Source organism: Haemaphysalis longicornis, unplaced genomic scaffold (genome assembly GCF_048455015.1).
Source record: "Haemaphysalis longicornis isolate Haplotype H1 unplaced genomic scaffold, Haemaphysalis longicornis Haplotype H1 scaffold_4, whole genome shotgun sequence".
Taxonomy (NCBI): domain Eukaryota; kingdom Metazoa; phylum Arthropoda; class Arachnida; order Ixodida; family Ixodidae; genus Haemaphysalis; species Haemaphysalis longicornis.
In genome coordinates, this window is record NW_027526361.1 from 184,875,834 (window position 1) to 184,892,919 (window position 17,086).

At 47.5% G+C, this 17,086-nt stretch overlaps 1 long non-coding RNA gene across 1 annotated transcript; it reads left to right on the forward strand.

Moving 5' to 3' along the window:
• The first annotated feature begins 735 nt into the window (after window positions 1-735).
• On the forward strand, window positions 736-7,696 carry LOC144179566 (uncharacterized). Its single transcript, XR_013324284.1, has 3 exons — window positions 736-1,837; window positions 3,377-3,646; window positions 6,530-7,696. It is a non-coding gene; the product is annotated as an uncharacterized LOC144179566 (long non-coding RNA).
• Window positions 7,697-17,086: the final 9,390 nt, after the last annotated feature.

The following is a 17,086-nucleotide window of genomic DNA, read 5'->3' on the forward strand; positions in this document are numbered from 1 at the left end:
ATGCCTTGCCGATGTAACACATGAAAGTAAAATTTCTGCTCAGAAATATTTTGTGTGTGTTGCAATTCCATCACATTGAAATAAAAATTTTATAACCATCCCTCTTTGCACTGCGTTCGCACCGCAAGGCCTTCAGTGAGAAGAGGTCGGGAGTTGCTCTGGGGGGGGGGGGGGGGGGCGCAGCGGTAAGACTTTGCCCCCCCAAATTGAGAACTCTGCGCACGCCTATGTCGACACGCGGCGCAAAGACACGCGAGCAGAGAAAATACGCGGGCGAGCGCGCTGCCTCAGATGGAGGGGGACCTAAGGGAAGAACAAAATAACGAAATTCTACCGCCGCGGTCAGCAATTGCGGTTACTTTTCAGTGAAGCACATGCAGAGCGATTAACCAAGCTCTCAATCACTTTCAGTACAAACGTTATGTTGATTTATCTCTAAGAATCTAAGAAAACACTACAATAAATGTCACTGCATGTTAAAAAACATGGCGTCTTTTTTCAACACAATCCCCCTCCCTCCCCCCCCCCCCCCCGGAAGGCCCGTTTTTTTTTTCGGGGAAAGGTTGTAACCCTACGCTGCTGTTCTGCCTACCTGCTTGCTGTACCTATTACGTCGCCGCCACCGCAAATCCCCACTTGTTACAAACTCAGAGGTTTTCGCACTGTTAGCAGTCGTTTTACACGATGGGTTTGATGCGCCTGAGATGCCAGGAGTGACATCGCTTGTAGTATTAGAGCGACGTTGCTTGTCTGCAAGACGGTGCCGGTCAAACAAGCGTTATCAACGCCATAATTCTAACGGCACATTCCATTTATTTCGTGGCTGCCGTGGCTTGCGCAGAAAAGGTCGGGTTGACTGCGATAGCTTTTCTTGAGTCAAATAATGGAGCTTTGGCTCAATCGCTTGCAGCGCTAGCAATGCGGCCTCGTCTGCAAGACCGGTGCGTGAGAAACAAGCGTTAGGACAGCCAGAATTTCAAAAATGCAGCATAAACTAGACCATCGTTAAAGGAGGCGATGACTAGACACAAGCAACAATATTCGTTGACAACTTACGTAAGTATAGAGTTGTTTTAGGCGCCTCGATCACCGCCCGCCGACATAGCTGTTTGTTATCGCGTCCGTTTACTGTTTTGTAGGTCAATGGTTCGATTCCTCGTCGAACGTGTTTTTTTTTTTTTACGTGAGGGTTTCATTAGCTCCTTTTTTAACGACCAGGGTAAGCACCTGGTCCTTGCTTTCTATCACGCCGACATTTACCGCCCTCTTCCTAAACCCAAAGTAGCTCGTTTTCTCGCACGTTCTCTCTTGAGAAGCCCGCCGTGAAAACAAAACCAAAACAAACGTCAAACCTCTTTACAATATCAGTATATATGTCAATTACTTTATGTGTATTCACTTTTTGTGTTTAAAAACCTTAAATTTAAGTTATAAACACATTTCAGACTTTGAAAGCAGAAAGATAATTACCAACATTACAGTAGTAACACAATTTTCGTCAAACTTAGAGGTGCTGCATTTGAAGTCTGGCAACTATCTCTCACTTTTGTGCGTGTTTTTTCATGGCGTTTTGTGCCGAGTGGTTGGTGGCGTGATTTAATCTGTTTTATCTATTTCAAGCTTAAATCATAGTTATAGAAGCTTTATGGGTGATGTCTACCCTTCTAACCTACGCGTGTGTTGAACATGGGGACCCCGGAAGAACGATCATCGCCGGATAAAATACTGCGCGTCAAAAGTGGATGACATTGCATCAGAACAAAGCGTGTTCGTGTGTCCGCGAGATGAAGACGACAGTGAAGGAGAATTTTACGTTGGAAACGTCGTTTTTGCTCGGGTAAGTACGCATTTTTTATTATTCTGTATTTGGTTGGAATGAGTTCTGGCGTTTATGGGTCAGTAATTCGCTAGACCCCCATCTCGTTTGCTCTGAGAGCCTACGTGAGTTAGTATACTTGTTTGGCGCCCAGTCCACCGTTTCCGCAGAAGTCAGCATCAATTTACGCTGAAGCTAGACCTTTGCTACGATGCTCGCGCTATGGTACACGGCTGCTAATAATTTCACATCACGCAAGGCTCTTTAACACCGGGGCGTTTGTTTATGTGTCTCTCAAACAGTGCCTTTGCGGTTGCAGATCGCAGTTGCAATTTCGCGTGAGTGGCACAACGCTGTGATTAGTCCTCCCTCGTGAATACCCGCGGTATACCAAGAAACAACATGAACAGGAGGTTCCCTGGAAGTGCATGTGAAAACGCGTACACGTGACTCCATGGCTGGCGTCTCGTAGGTGTTGTGAAATCTCCCCCCCCCCCCCCCCCCCCCTTCACGAATTCCGTGCAGTGCGCTTCGCAGCTATTGCGCTCGCGAGACCGGCGACCGTACGCCTCGCGGTCTTCGGGCCGCGATATGTGTGCTGTTCTCGTGAAGCTCGACAACAGCGAAATTGCCGTACTCGCTCGCCAACGCGCCCCGACAGCGTACGCGTCGACCGGGTGCTGACGGAGTTGTGCTGGAAGAAAAGCAGGCAAGAGATGAGGGCGCACGAGGTGTAGTTAAGCATGAGAATTTACAAAGGGCAAGGTGGAGAAAATAGTATGCAAGGACCGGAAACGGTGAGAGAGTTCGGGCCGCGCGCCAGCGAGCGAGTGCGGTAATTTACGTTGCCGAGTTTCACGAGTCCGGCACGAATATGACGACGCCCGTCTGAGAGTTCATAGAGGTATAGAATTCACATACGTGCAAATTGAAGGTGAAATGCGCGCATGTGGCCTCGCAGGGAGTTAGCATAGTCTCGGGGTAGTGGGGGAGATTTCACAACGCCTACGAGGCGCCTGCCGATTCTGTCAGAGTAGCTCTCGGGAAGTCTGGGGCTTGATATCAGAGGCATATGTATTGTTTAAATTAGTGCAGAAAATTGAGCCAATTCGCAAGTTCTCATTTTCGCAAAACCGCAGGCCATACAGAGACTAACAAGAAAGCTGTAGGCACTCACTCAACTCGATTTATATTGGAGAATTGAACGTGCAGATACAAGTCAGACATTGAAATGGAGGAGCCTCAACTATCACACACCAGTTCCGATTGAAAGCAAGGGATACAGATGAGCTGCTAGCATGCGTTCCATGCAAATTAGCTCAGTAGCTAGCTTTGCATACATCATGCATACCCCACTCACAGTACCTGCGGGTCTAATAAATACATTCTTACTGTGACCTAAATTTCACTTGGGGTGTTCCGGGAATGTTCTTATTAGTGCCTTGGAGGTTACTGTCTTTAAACGATTAAAAATCTACTTGATGTAAGCATTCGTGCTTTGTGTGTGCTCTTCTTGTATTTCAACAAGTGTCAGCACACTCACAGATTATGCACCTGCAGGTGCTGCTGCTGGCTGTCCTGGGTCAGCTGCCTTCCAGTCCAGTTTCAAAGGCTTTGCCAGGGCCTCCCTTGGCCAACCGACACTGCACCTGCTGTACCCAAGTACTGCCTGGCCTTTCGTTGGTGCTCCGTACGCTTTGCCGCCAGGAATGGTCATTCATCCATCATCTGGTCGCTTGGACCACCCGTTCAGAAGTCAGCGCATTTGCTCGACACATCGGTCCAGGCACTGCTGCCTTATCGGTGCACCCACCGATTATGTATTTTCAGGTTAGCTATTGCATGTTGTGGAACTTGCCATGATGTATACCTGTTAGCAGTGCTGTGGCCTCTGATTATTTGAAACATTTTCATGAAGCAGTACTGTGTGTATGGAGCGTGTCATTGCTTAGCAGAGATATTGAAGAGAATCTGGGGCTGACGACTAAAGGGCAAGAAGAGAAATTGAACTGACTTTGAAGCAAGTATTCGTATGTAATCAAGCCAAGCAAACATTTAGGATCTTTCGATATGGTTTTAAACTTGCAATACAAACTGGTCTACTTCAGATCATACTGGTAATAATCATACTATACCGAAAAGTACATCCCGCAGTCTGTAGAATTCTGACAGCGCTTTTTTCGCAGTCTCTCATGACAGGCACTAATCTCAATGGTTGGAAGATAGTCGAGGTAGCACCAGTCTTTAAATCTGGAGACGGTACTTCACCATTAAATTTCCCTAACAAGCACCATATGCAAGGTCAGGAAACATTTCATCCACTCTCAGGTCGCTAATTATTTATAAAATCACAATATCACGTTCGAGTATCACCACGGTTTTCACAAGGGTTACTTGAGAAACACAACGTTCAGGATTTGTTCACGATCTACATTGATCCATTGACACAGGCTTACAAACTGCGGTAGTTTTTCTCGATTTTTCTAAAGCATTCAATCGCATTGCACACCACAGACTACTTCTCAAACTTCACCCTAATGTCCTCACTTGAGCAAAAGATTTTCATTCTTCTCAAATGCAGTTTACTTCTAATAACTATATACTTCTTTTGCTCGTGCCACTTTGTTGTCCCCCCAGGCAGGTTGCTTGGTCTATCTTCCATGTTGCATATCCTCCCATGTAGGTCTATTTGCAGATGATGTTGTAATTTATCACACAATTTCTTTCAACTACTACCGTCAATGCTTTCAATCTGATCTTAACACAATTAACTCCTGGTGCTGCAAATGGCTAATGTCGCTTATCTCTAAAACAAAGTGCATGACTTTAACGGTGGCAAGTCTCGGATTGTAAATACTTACTTCATTAACAACAGCCTGATTACCTCTTGAGACAAAGGTTTTTTGGTAGGCCGGTAGGGGAGGGGGGATTGCATGGTGGATTTCAAAAGGTACATCGATTGGGAAAATAAGACGTGTGATTAATATTTTCATTTGCACTCCAAAACTCGCTTTATTTCATATGTTTAACCCACTGCCGTGGCTAGGGTGGTGTGCTGTGGAGGCGAATGTCGGTTAGATACCGCTTGGTGTAGCCGCTTTTCAGATGGAGGCAACACGTAAAGACGCCCGTGTTTGGAGATTTCGATGCGCACAAAAATACCCAGATGGTCAAAATTAATGCGAAGCCTTCCCCTACAGTGCTCCCCATATCCCAAGTGTAGCTTTGGCGTGTTAAACCACCGTTTTTTTTTCATGTTTTTGGTATAGTACCAGCTGCTGTAGCAGGTGCAACTTAAAGGTAAAATTATACATAATGTTTCCAAGAGCTAAATATAAAGGCCATATTGAAGTGCGTTTATGGGTCTATCTCATAGCAGTAGTGAAAGGTTATATACTCTGGTGCAGGTTAAGAACGCCAATGGCTCATGTGGTGTAGTCCAGTGTTTGACGGAATGCCGTGTAGGCAGGTAAAAGCATTATTGCAGTGATGAAACGTAGGTCACTGACCAAGTCAAGAAAGCCATTTAACGGTTTGTTGCTTGTTCACGGTGAGCATGTGTCGTGGAAAACGAAGCTATATATTGGGCATTACGCGGCGCAATGAGTTTGCATAGATATGGTGCAGATTGCCATCCATTATGTTGATAATGTTGGGCGTCGTCTGAACAATGAGGGACTCGAGCAGTAATCGAGAAGATAGATTGCACTCAGTTGTCAGTAATTTTGTCTTGTTCCAGTTGACCACGTGTCCCGTCCTCTCACGGTGCTCTGCCAGTGGACTTGTTTTTGCATGGCCCTTGTTCACTTCGTTCCAGTGCTGCATTAATCTTCTGTGCAGATTGCCCGTTTCGCCAATGTACACTGATTTGCATTCAGCGCATGGAATCTAATAAACAATACCCGGAAGCTTGGAGCGTGAGAGGGGGTCTCTCACGCTGACAATGTCAGAACGCAGCTTGCTATTGGGCACATGCACAATGTATGCACTGCGTGTCTTGAAAATGTGTGCGAGAGTTTCACCGATGTGTGGGACGTAGGTAATTGCTGCACGTTTTGATGCAGTCGTTGTCCTGAATATAATGCCTAAAGTATTATATTCAGAAAGAAGCGAAGAGGGCGACTAGCAAGAATCCACATTGACATTAGCAGGCAGAAGCGTCCACAAGGCCTGTGTCAAAACGTGCTGCAATTCTCGTCCTACACGTCAATCAAACTTTCGCACGCATTTTCAAGAAACACATTGTGCACATCGTGCAGGTGCCCACTAGCAAGCTATGTTCTGACATTGTCAGCGTGAAAGACCCCCTCTCACGCTTCAAGCTTCCAGGTGGTGTTTATGTTTTGAACAAAAAAAGTGCCATTTAAACGTGACACCTCCTTCCTTGCCGATTTCTGATGCCTGATTGTTCAGTTTGTGGGGATACGTTTAGCAGATTGCTCACATGTCTAACCTGTATTTGTGCTTGAGCAGTCAAATGCTGATGTTAGCAGTGCAGTATGTGAAAATTGTAGTTTGATTGTAGTTTTGTGCAGATTACCTACATTGTGTTAATTCGTAGAAAAGCAAAATTGAGGTAACTCTGCTAACTGCTCCGCATTGCAGCATTTTATTATGCGAACGTTAAGGAGTTCAGCTGCTTGTTAAAGGTGAAATAAACAGTGGTACAAAAAGAAGAGCATCTACTAAACAGAAATATCTTCACAATCGCAGGATGCCAACGGTCCGCCTACAAACTTGTGTCCTGCATCGTTTCTGCTGGCTGGAGCGGTTCATGGAGCATTTTCCAGCTTCTCAAAGTTTGTGGTCAAGCGCTCCTCCAAGTGAAAGATGCCGCAGAGGGATCTTTTGTTTTAATGCCACAATTTCACGTGCTCAGCAGCAAATTTACTCGTAAGGCTTTTTAACTATTCATCACCCAAGAGGGCATGTTACCTTCGTCTTCGGTGGAATGTGTCTGCACTCAGGTTATTTGTGACAGAAACAAGTGGACCACGTCATGAGAGTCATTGAGGCCTTGTTGATTGTGCATGCTTCTGAAATGACATTATCATTAAGCTGAATACTTTCCACATATTACGATTTGTGAACAAATTATGGTAAAAGTCATGATTAGTTGTACTACACTGCAGGAAGGAAATGCCAACATACGTTTTAAGCACCTCTGATATTTCAGATCGTTGGCTGGTGAGCAATAAAACAAAACTGAAATTTTTTTAAAGTAAAATCAAATATTCGTTGTCACCAGTGCATGACCATAGTAAAAGCTATCTAGTCACCAAATTTAGAATTAGACACGAAATGCCAAGAAAAATAGGGAAATAAACTAGACAGCTGGCTACAATAAACCAATTCGTAAAATTCCTCAATGTCTATCAAGTGATGATTCAGGCGGGTTAGTTAAGATGTCAGTGGGTTTACACACCCAACTAGCAGGGAAGCACATGAGCTCCCAATATTAACATGTTTTTAGTGAAGACCGTCTTCCTTCATTAAGCTGCTTTGCACATTGATGCCAGTCTGATAAATGTCCTGAATTTTTGTTATGATCAATCTTTGTATGGGAACCATATATTTTTATATGATGTCGCTGTGTATTTCTGAAACTGTATCTAGTCACTAATTCCAATTTGTCGTGGTCAGGTTTTTTCAACTAATTCGTAGCTTTTTTAACAATTATGGTATATTTTGTGTGCCTAAAGGAATGCCTCATTGCATGTTTAGCCTATGTAGTGTTGAAAGCGGACATTTTGCTTCAAAGTGGAATGTCGGGCTAGCAACAAGGTACTTCGCGTGCTGCTCACTTTCATTCATGCAATTATTTTTTATATTATCATTTAAAATTAAAAGCCAACCAATTTGCTGTCGTTTTAATTTTGTCACCTACTTTATACTTTCTTTTTTTTCAACTTTGTGTAAGGATTGACTATCCATATTTTTATGATACCAAGGCGTTGGACTGGGCTAGCTGGTACATGTTTGAATGGATGAAAAACCATAGGAAAACCCAGGACACAGAAGAGAACGACGGGGCAAACTTGTGCCGTCATTCTGTTTTAACTGTTTCCTGTGTTTACCACTGGTTTTTTATGCATTCAAACATTTTTTATGAGTTTGTTGAACAGTGATTAGTTTAGGTGTGTTCAAACAATTGTTGGCTGCGAAGGCTCCCTGTAGCATTTGTATAAGTGCTCTCTGCTTTTTTTTGAGCCAACACCCCATCACCAGTCTTCATGAGGTGGTCTTTTGTAGAAATAAGTTGAAATAAATATTTGTTTGCATTGCTTTACATGTTTTGAAAGAATTTCTTGTTCATTCTTGTTTCATTCAACCCCGTTTCAGAATCCTGCTTAAGGCATTTCCTCTGTTATTTTTTTTCAGAACCAGGAAGGGTGCTCATCCTCGGTTCTTGCTGAAGCAGCAGTATCCATACTTCACACGTGAGCTCTGAACACACAGTAATTATGGTATGAAACATTCTACCAGTATAAGCCTGCTTTGTAGATGTCAAAGCTCTTGACAGTGTAGTCCAATGTCTGGTGTAACGGGCAATGTCTACAACTTGTAAAAATTAATTTTGTGGCTATAATGTTTGTGATTATTTTAAAATGCACGTCAACTACTATTTAGAATCGCTGTCTAAATTGGCAGCCATTTTCCTGGTGGATACAGAAAGTGAAAAAGCGCATGTGTAGAGATTTCAGTGCACCTTAAATGTCCCAAATTTGCTAAAGCTAATCCAAAGCCCTCCTTGTGGTGCACTTCATATCCCATGTACAGTTTTGCGTAAGAACAGCTAAAAATTTATGATCAATTTAAACTTATTTTAATGTTTTTAAATGCAAATATTCTCAGTTTAAGCTGCCATATTTAGAGTAAAATATTTTGTAACAATTATATAGCTACCAAAGGTTTACACAAAAGCTTTTTGCTTTTGGTTGTGCACCTTCTTATCAAAAAAAAAATGTTGTTAAGAAAGGCAGAAGAAACCCAACTATGGAAATTAGCAAACCCTAAAGCTGCGGATAGAATGAATGTTTTGTAGAGAATCTTTTGCTGATTTCAGTTCTAGTCAACTCTAAAAAAGTCTATCGACGTAGAATGCTTACCGTGAGGCACCTCGTAATACTAGCCAAAACTAATGGGCCCTGGCTGTTGGCTTTTCATTGGCAACAGTGACAAATGACCCCACATCCACCGGCAGGGACATAATGCAAGGCACCATGTACAAGCTAGCCTCATGATAAAATAATGTTTTCTGAACAATGGCATTACATTTCAACCATGGGATTCACCAGGGAACTTGTATGCATTGTTCTGTGATGTTTGCAGTTCTTGTTATTGCTATGTGGGGTCATTTAGTCTAAAGGTATGTTTATAAAACTCCAAATACCACCAAACCTTGCAAGTGCTGTACCATATGAATATTTTTCCGTAAAGCAAAAAGAATAATGCAAACGAAAATAAATGGCTTGGGTACCCAACTTTTATAAGTAGATTATGAGCCGCAGTACGGAGGGAACTATATTATGAGCCGCATTACGGAGGAAACTATACATTTTGCATTTGGTCTTCCTTGATATTGAACCTTCCTGCTCAGCTCAAGAATAAGGCACTAAACATTGCAGGTAGCTACCTTGATTGGAAGTTTGATGCAATACTAAGAAGCCAAGGGTTTTAAGGTTCAAGGAAGTTTTGTGTGGTTGAAGTGTTGCACACCTAATTGCTTTCACTGCACAGCATGGTTAGGCTCTGCAGTGAATCTCGAAGGATGTGTACTGCAGTTCGGCAAAGTGAACATATAATTGGTTTTTTACGAAGTTTTGGGTAATCAACTAGCTCGAAAGTTATAACTGTACTGAGATGTGGCTCCTGACTTTTTAAATTGATGTTTTAACAATCGGTGACACAAGTTCAAGGAAATTATCAGCTGATGTTGAGCTTCAATGGAATGTCTCACAGAACCGAGCTTGGAAAGCACGAATGTTTCATACCATAATCGTGTGTGATATTGTGCAATATGTGGTCTCACACCTGCTGCACCTGTGAACTGAGGATGACGCACCCGTTTTGTACCCCTTTAGGTGGGTGCTTTTGCAGAAGATGCTCCTACAGATTGGGGTGCTAAGTAGCACCCTAGGATACTTTTAGGCGGAAAAGGGTGTTTATAAGGCACCTGTCTTCTGGGGTGCTTCACAGAGGGTGCTCCTGCGGCGACAAAATCCAAGCACCCTAAAGGGCGTAAAATATTCAGTTTTTAGGGTGCTCCTGCGGCGACAAGCTGAAGCACCCTTTTGGGCGTAAAAATTTTTAGTGTGCGCCAAGCAGCAGGCTCCGGATTCGTGCCGTACACCCCAAACTTCCCTCCTCCACATCCTAAACTCTCAAAGGAAGAAGAATCCCTACTTCGCCGACTGCAGAGCAATTACCTTCCCTCATCCAGTCCGCCTCCATGACATGTTCCCAACGCAATTTGATTGATTGATGGTAGGGTTTAACGCGCCGACGCAACGCAGGCGATGAGGCGTGCCGTAGCGGAGGGCTCCGGATTAATTTTGACGCAATTTTCACACGAATGCAAGTTCTGCTTACAACCCGGTACTCTTCCTCACATCATATTATAGTGTAAGCACAACCCCAACCTCTGCCTCTACCATCCCCCCTTCACACCCCTGAGCTGTAGGAGAACCTGGTGACCAGAAGCGATGTTGACGTCCAGAAACTTTTGGCTTCTAGAGCGAGGGCTGCCCGATCATCATATGGGTTCTCCGAACAGGAAACCGCTCCCACTTCACCTCCTCAATGAAATGTTTTTCACTTACTCACTCACTCACTCACCCCAAACCCTAAAGTTAGCTTTACGGAGTGCGCACCCGAGAGCGTATTTCCCAACGCTTCGCTGCGCAGAGCACCCACGTGACATGTCTGTTCGCGCGATGGAGAAGGGCAATTCAACGTCGTAATTGGCTTCGCCCCAAACCTAAAGCGAACAAAAATATCTCAAATCACCATTACTAACAAAAACAACGCGTAGATTTCAGTTTAGACAGAAAAAAATAAATTCAGGAAAAACAGGCAATGAAAAAAATTCAAAGGTAGAGCGGCTGTGCTCGAACCCAAGCCCGCAGCGGTAGCACTAGGTACTCTACGTCGAGGCTTCACAGCCAGAACGGTGGGTTCGTCTCAGCAGGCGCTCAAAAGAATGGCGAGCGCAGTGACACCACACATGTCACGTGGGTGCTCAGTGCAGGGAAGCGTTTGCTAACACGCCACCCGCGTGCAGCTGTGGGTTTTGTAGGAAAGTGGTGCGTACCTCCAGAGTAGCACACACTCGCAGTGTGGCCAACCAAAAATCTATCACAAGAAAGCTTTGCGTTCAACCATCGTCGTCGTTAAACGGAGGGTAGCATGATTTTTATAGCATTCATCAAAGAACCATAGTGTCCAAGTAGATTTAATACCTGAAGAAAATAATCAGGAAGGACTCCGATATTGGAAGTACAGAATAAGAACAGTATTTTAAACAAAGTGAAAGAAACGAAAAGTCAAGTGCGGAAACCATTTCAAGTTTTTGAACGAAGCTCAACGGGGCCAAACGTATACCCCCGGACAGAATCTCGTCTCCGATGCCCCATTTTGTGGGCACATCATCGTCTTTGTCTCGTTGGCATATATCACCATCATTAGACCTCTTCATAGCAAACGGCTATGCGGACGCGATGGCAAATAGAACTATAGTTTGAAAAGATTGATGGATTAGTCCTTAAAAGCTCCGGTCTCTTCATAAGCCCCTTCGCGAGGACGTGTCACGATTGAAAGGAAATAGCAAGAACAATAACCGCAATGAAGTTGAAGGCAGCTTCTACGGCTGTAGACAAACAGCTGGTCAATAAAGTACGCATGCACACGAAGTAAACGGCGTATTTTTCTCGCTTAGTCCCTGCAAGCTGGGTGGACTCACTTCTGATCCATGTTCCGCACGTGGCAAGGCACCAGCTGTGCCACCATTACTTGCATGCTACCTATTCGCGTTTGGAATTGTCGTACGCACAAAGTTGAAAGTGAAACCACTTAGGATGTTAGGCCAAATACTTTCATTTTGTTTAAGTACAGTTCGACATTGACTCCCCTACTCTAAAAGATACAAATTAGGGATGGTTTTAAACCAAAGCTTCCTATCTCTAGCAGCCAACGGTTCTTTCGTGGCGTGCGGGACAAGAAACTCCCAACGTGGCGTAGGCGGCGGCGGCCAGGGGGGGAGGTGGGCGGGGGAGGGTTTGGAGGGAGTAGTCTTGGGGTTTCACTGACAGAGCACACTCTAAATGGCACGGCGTTCCCCGGCGTACCCAGCGTTCCCCGCGCGCCGGAGGCTGCTCAGCACGACGGGGGAACGCATTCCGTCGGCTTTGTCGTCTGCTTCAGCGGCGGTTGTTTTGGGCCTGCTTTGGAGCATCTTCACGTGTCCAGTGCGAGCTTCCTTCGCACGGCTGGATTAACTTGTTCGGCAGCATGTCCTGGGTAACCCGGACCCGACGCAATTAAGTGGTCGTACGGCAAAGATACGTTAAGGATTTGTTTGCAGGGCTGGGAAACAAAATGTACAAATATATACAGACATTTGGCCGCTAGAGAAAGGGTACACTTCGCGCACTGCTTGCCACTAATATACCATTTGGGTTGCGTTCTAATAGGTATTAGAAAAGGCGAAAGGGGCAACTGGTTCTGATAAGTAGGGATTATAAAAGTTTCCTCAGCTTTCTCGCTCATCCCAAACTTAGTAAACTAAGTACAGTAAAGCCTGCTTATATCGAACACGGATATATCGAATTATTGCCTATATCGATCCCTTGTATAATTCCGCTAAAAATTACACGCATTTTAAACTTTTTATATCGAACGCGATTTTGCTCACAATGGATATATCGAACTGTCCCGCGCCGGATTTTTCGCTCTCCTTCAAGACGCGGGATGCCTTCCCGCAATACTTCGGCGTGCAGTGGTGGCGCGGGTGTCGCTTGCGACTCCCGCGCGAGCTCGAACGCGTCCAAACCAAGGAGGTTGCCAAACCGGCCTTTGCAGAGTGGACCAGCTCCACCCACGCATGCATGCCGTTGGCGCCGAAAGCGCCACATTGGGCGCTGCGGGCTGCGGTGTGTCACCTATCTTCAAGTCCGCGTCACTCGCTGCCCGCACTTGCTCGTTTCGCTGGGTTCGCCGTTATTCGTTGGTATCCATGCTTGTCTCCGCTCTGTCGAAGACGCCGAAAACTTCGTATCGCGTCCGAGCTCAAGCGAAGCCGTCGCTGCCGTGGCCCTGCTATGGCGATACTGTAGTGCCAGTGAGGGAGGCAGTCTCGTGCTTGTGTACTGTTCAGGCACCGTGGAGCAAGCAGGCACCAGCAACGCGTTGCCCTCCAAGAAGCAGGCTACAGTCACGCAGTTCTTCCGCCCCAATAAATGATTGTTATCTTTCCGAGAAAGTGTGGTATCAATAGTGAACTGCAGGCTGGTAAGAGCTCAGCGTTAGCTAATGACTCCGTCGGCAGGATTGCTCCCATGTTATTGTTTTTTGCTTCACTTTTTATATAGCATTTTCACTATATCGAACTATTTTACAATCCCCGCGCTGTTCGATATAAGAAGGCTTTAATGTAGTTTATATCGGTATAAATGGGAATCACTGAGCTCACATGCCGAATTGTTTCGCTGTCTGTGCTTGTGTCGCGTGGTGGTGTAGCCCCGAGCTAGCACGTCATAATGTCTAGGTTCCGCTGTCTCACCCTTCGAAAGACGCTCCTCTCCGCTTCCCTTCTGCTGACGCACGGCAGGGCTACACCGGCAGCGTCGTCCGGCGCTCTTGCACGGCCGTGGCCGACGCTGCTGCTGCGTTCGGGACGCAGCCCCCGCGAATCCCAGGTAACGGCTGGCAGAATCTCTGGTTTCACTGTTTGTAGAGCCGCGTGTGTGAATTCAAGTGACGTCGCATGGCCCGTTGTTGTGGGTGTCGTTTAAAGCTTTGCTTTCCAACCACCTTCACAGCGTGGGTTGTGCCAATTTTAGGGGCGAAGCTCCTAAAGCCATGGGTCTGTCCACCCCTTGTGTCTCGTGGTACGTGACCGCCGCATGCTTTCGGAGATGTCGCAAAGTGGGCCGCGTTGCACGCGCAAGAACCGGCTGCAACCGGCAGCGCAAACTCGGCACCGGGAGCGCGAGCTTGTCTGTGTTCGCCAACGGAGGCGCGAGCGCACGTGCACTGCGAGGGGGAGATCACGCAAGAGATCACGCCACGAACGCAGGCAGCCGTTCTCGGAGATCGAACGAGACGCAAGGACCTTTGTTCGTTTCCTCTCGTCTTGTTCGGGCACAAGTTCGCCCTAAATAGACTTAGTGTTTGCAAACTTCCCATTGCAGCCAGTAAAAGAACCTCTCTCGCTTCATTTCACAGATCATAAAGCTGTCGTAATGAAGGGACCTCGCAATCCAGTCATGACAACGACGAAATGAAAAGAACAAACGAAGAAACGAAACAACAAACGAACAAGAACAAAATAAAAGAACAAAATAAAAGTTGATTTGTACAATGTACGCACACAGTCTTACGTCTTTCTTAATGATGTAATGGGCGAACTTTCACGGGAGAGTTACGGTTACCGATGATCTCCCCCTCTCGATCTTCGTCCCACTTATCATCATTCATTCCGTGGATATGGCGTGATTTTTTTTTAAATGCAGAGCATTTCAGTAACTCACGATGTCACCCGCGTTGAGAGAGCAAGAGAGAACAACTTTATTTAGCCACACAAAATTGCGGCGACTACGTGCCGGATGGGGTGGTTCCCTCTTCACGGGACCCATATGCTTCCGCGGCTGCCTGGCCCCTGGAGATCAGGACGAGCTGGTCTTCCAAGGTGGAGCTAGTTAGCAAGGTCTCCCATCGCTCGTTAAGGGGTGTGGGAAGGGTGATGGAGGGTTGGGTAAGGGTTGGGGGGATTGCCTCGGTGAAATCGCACTCTCCAATGACGTGCCGGAGCGTGCCCAATTGCCCGCAGAATCTACACTCTTTCTCGTATATCTCGGGGTACATTCTGCTTTGGAGATAGGGGTGCGGGAAGGATCCTGCTTGTATTTGGCGATAGATCGTTTGCTGTGCTCTGCTGAGCGACTTGTGCGGTTCAGGGTACCGCCGTCTGCCTTCCCTGTAGTGGCTGGTGATGTCCTTGTAACTCATTATGGCCTGCGGCTCGTGCTCGTCTGCCCGGAGTTCAAGTTCTCGGGCAAGCTGGTGGGCGAGTTCGTTGCCCTCCAGCCCTGAGTGAGCCGGTGTCCATATAAGTTCGACTTTCTGCTCGTCACCCGCGTTGACGTCGAATCCAATCCAATGCCAGACCGACGGGGAGCGATGCGGACTACGACTACGGATGTCACCCGCGTTGACATCCGTAGTCGTAGTCCGCATCGCTCCCCGTCGGTCTGGCATTAGAATGGATTCGATTGGATTGGCTTGGATTGAATTGGTTTGGTTTGGATTTGGATTGGATTGGATTAAAGTGGATTGTGTTGGATTGTGTTGCGTCATAGCCGCGGCAGGGGGTTCACGGCACGTTTCACGTTTCACCATCGACTTCATCGACAATGTCTACGCTGGAAGAGAAGGCGGCGTGGCGGCGTGCTGCGGATGCTGAGCACAAGCGCCGCAAGCGTGCCGCCGACGCCGAACGTCGCCAGCGAGAAGCCGCAGCCATTCGTGAACGTCGGGCGGCGGATGCAACGCTCCGAGAACGTGAAGCGGTATCCGTTCGTGAACGCCGAGCCGCCGAAAGCGAACTTCGGCAGCGAGAAGCGGCGGTCGCTCGTGAACATCGGGCGGCGGATCCAACGCTGCGATAACGTGACACTGCATCGAAACGCCGACGTCGAGCCGACAACGACGACGTTCGCGAACGCGAAACCGCCGCTAAACGCCAGCGCCGAGCCGCCGAAAGCGAACTTCGGCAGCGAGAAGCGGCGGTCGCTCGTGAACGTCGGGCGGCGGATCCAACGCTGCGAGAACGTGACACTGAATCAAAACGCCGACGTCGAGCCGACAACGACGACTTTTGCGAACGCGAAACCGCCGCTAAACGCCAGCGCCGAGAAGCGGATGCGGCGATGCGGCAACGAGAGGCGGCAGCAGCATGTGCTCGTCGACTCGCAAATCCGGAGGCTGCCGCCGCCCGCAGTGCGCTTCGTCGGGCGGATCCCAGCGTACGTCAACGAGAAGCCGAAGCCGAACGTCGTCGTCTGGAAGCGGACCCGGAGGCCGTTCGCGCGCGCCAGCGACAAGCCGAGGCGCGCTTCAGCGAGCAAGGTGGCGCCGACGCCCGCTTCAAGCGGGAATTCATCGACCACAGCTTCGGCCACAGCTGCGCCGTCTGCGACCGACTCTGGTTCGGCAACAACCTCACCACAGTCGGGAACATCCGGAACGCTACGCACCAGAACAACTGCCTGCGGGTTCTTTGGAGTGCGTTCGTTGTGGACGCTGAGGGCGCGGCTGCAGCTGCGGTCGTCGTCGGTGGCGGCGCCGGGTCACCTCGCAATTAGAAGTCATCGTGTCGTTAATTACAACAATTAGCAACAACAATAGCAACATCAATTACAACAACAACAACCAATACGTAATCCATACGACTTGCAGGCGCGCCCCCCGCGGAAATGCTCTGCATTTGATCGCGCCCCTCGCGAGGGGGATGTTTCTGGTTTTCAACCGTCTGCACCTTCGCTTCGCTTTCTAGGAAGCGGTTCTGTGCGGCCGCCAATTCCGCTGCTTTGCAGAACTCGACTGCCGATTCCAAATTTAGGTCCTTCTCGGGCAGCAGACGCGCGCTCAACTTTTTTGCTTTGCATATCCAAGGTTAGCAGAGCTAAGCCGCAGCCATCCTTCCCATTTGTACGCAAGAGTTCCCGTAGAGCATCCAGCGGTAAATTGCTGCATATTCAAGTAATTTCGTGTTTGGTGCGCCGCCGAAGCCACTTCGCGCTTTGAGGCACGGGGGTAGCGTACTAGACATCGCTCTTGAGTACCTCGCGGAACAATACAAGACGGGAGGAGGAACGAGGCCTCCCGGCGCTCGTCATCGGTTAAGCCAGCAGGTGAACAAACTGCGCGGCCGCCGCGATCGCCATTTCACCAATATCACTACGCAGCCACGGTATGCGCCCGCTATCATATCGTCCGTCAGGTGCCGCTACCTCGCCGTCGCAGCTACGATGCTTTGCAGTCCGTCTTGGT